This window comes from Herpailurus yagouaroundi, unplaced genomic scaffold (assembly GCF_014898765.1).
Source record: "Herpailurus yagouaroundi ecotype Mexico unplaced genomic scaffold, PumYag 28, whole genome shotgun sequence".
NCBI classification, from domain to species: domain Eukaryota; kingdom Metazoa; phylum Chordata; class Mammalia; order Carnivora; family Felidae; genus Herpailurus; species Herpailurus yagouaroundi.
In genome coordinates this window covers 72,074,160-72,076,195 of record NW_024412376.1, presented here as the reverse complement: position 1 = coordinate 72,076,195, position 2,036 = coordinate 72,074,160, and the positions used below count along the sequence as shown (strand labels likewise).

General features: G+C 35.4%; 1 pseudogene; it reads right to left on the bottom strand.

The window, feature by feature from the left end:
* Positions 1-408: 408 nt before the first annotated feature.
* LOC121028685 (translationally-controlled tumor protein-like) lies at positions 409-1,343 on the bottom strand (annotated as a pseudogene).
* Positions 1,344-2,036: the final 693 nt, after the last annotated feature.

Genomic DNA, 2,036 nt, shown 5'->3' with positions numbered 1-2,036 from the left:
CCTGTATGATACACAATAATAAAAAAAATGTACTGTATTACTAAAATATATAACCCACCCCAAAAGCAGGAAGTATTGACAATTTATCTTGGTTTCTTGATTTTTTTTTATTACTAGTAAAGATAAGTACATGATTTTAAGAATTAATTAACACTGATATTCACAACTCTTTTTTTTTTAAGTAATGAATTATTCAGCTCGAATTGTGGTACATTGTTTCAGGGACAAAGATAATGGCCTGTCATTTTTTGGTGGAAATATTTTTGTTAAATTGTAGTAAATTTTTATCTTTGAAGAAGTCTTAGAGAATAAGCAACATGGTGTTGACCACTAGAGGGCTTGAAATTTGCAATCCCTGTTAATAATATCGTAGTATTGATGGATGCTTTTTGTTTATTTGTTTGTTTGTTTTTGAGCTTAAATGCATTTTATTTTCAGACAACCTATATGACATGTTTTTCCCCCGTAAAAACAATGCCTCTTGTCCTAGTAAATCAAGCCCAAAATTAATGAAGTGCTTAAAATGGTATCAGTCCCATTTGTCTAAGTTCTGGTATTGTGTAGATGAAAAGCAGCAGTCAGTTATGATGACAGGTAATCCAAAGTTATAGCCAAATTTTGTTAACATTTTGTCATTTCTCAACCATCCTTAAAGAAAATTGTATATGGAGTCACACTATCCTCACTGTAATCCAGCAGAGCTATCATCTGGATCCATGTTTTACCAATAAAGAATTGGCAATTTTTAGAATTAGCAAGAATGTACTTGATTTGTTCTGCATCCCTGTCATGAAAGGTTTTGCTCATTCTAGGTGCACCTGGCTGGCTCAGTCGGTTAAAGCACCGACTTCAGCTTAGGTCATGATCTCATAGTTCATCGGTTAGGGCCCCAAGTCGGGGTCTGCGCTGACATCTCAGAGTCTGAAGCCTGCTTCAGATTCTGTGTCTCCCTCTCTCTCTGCCCCTCCCCTGCTCATGCTCTGTCCCTCAAAAAAAATAAACAAGTGTTAAAAAAATAAATAAAAGGTTTTGCTCATTCTGGTCTCTGTTCTTCAAGTTTGCCTTTAATTGAGTTCATGTCATCTTTGATGTACTTCTTGTAGGCTTATTTTGTTAAGTTGGTTTTCTGCCAGTGATGGTTAATGACAATATCAACACCAGTGATAACTGTGCTTTTGCTAACTTCACTCTTGGGGTCATCAGGAGTGGCATTTTCACCAATGGGCAAGTCATCAATGTTACCTACTATTCTACTGACCATCTTCCCCTCCACCTCCAGGCACAGCCCACCCGGGATTTCTCAGCATTTCATCATGGCCGATTGGGTCCTGGTAGATGATCATGATGGCGCCTGGAAAAAAAACAAGGGCAGCACTGGTTTAACAGGAGCCACGAACTCTTTCCAAGTGTGGTACACTGGGAACAGTACTGGGGTGGAGGGGATAGAGGGCAAAAAAAGATGGGTAGACATTTCATTAAAGACTTCTGGTAAATTTTTAAAAGGGAAATAGGTACACTGACTCCATGGATCTCCTATGACTAATAAATGTTATTATTAAAATTGATTTTAATGTTTGTTGGAATCTTTACTTCTAAACAATTGTACAATTAGGATGGTTATTGCACAATTGTTATTTGATAAATTTCCCAGAGAATCTTAATGAAATTATAATATAATGTAATTGAAGTGAAATATTGGAATTAACAATAAGGTTAGGGAGAGGCCAGTAGAATACCTACTGGGAAGAGAAGCCAATAAAAGACCAGAAGAGATTGCCTGGAGAGAAGAAAAGAAAAGACAACAAAGGAGCAGAGACAACTAACCAAAAAAAAGAAAGAAAAAAATTGAATATTTTCCCCTTAGATTGGCATGCATTTGGCAATGTGAAGCCAGGGGTTGAGAAATTGATATAAATAATAATAATTATTATAAAAGCAACATTTATTTGATTTTTACTATGTGCCAAGATTCTACTAAAATATTTATGTATTTGAACTCATTAAAATATCACAAAAACCTCATGATATTTGTTCTA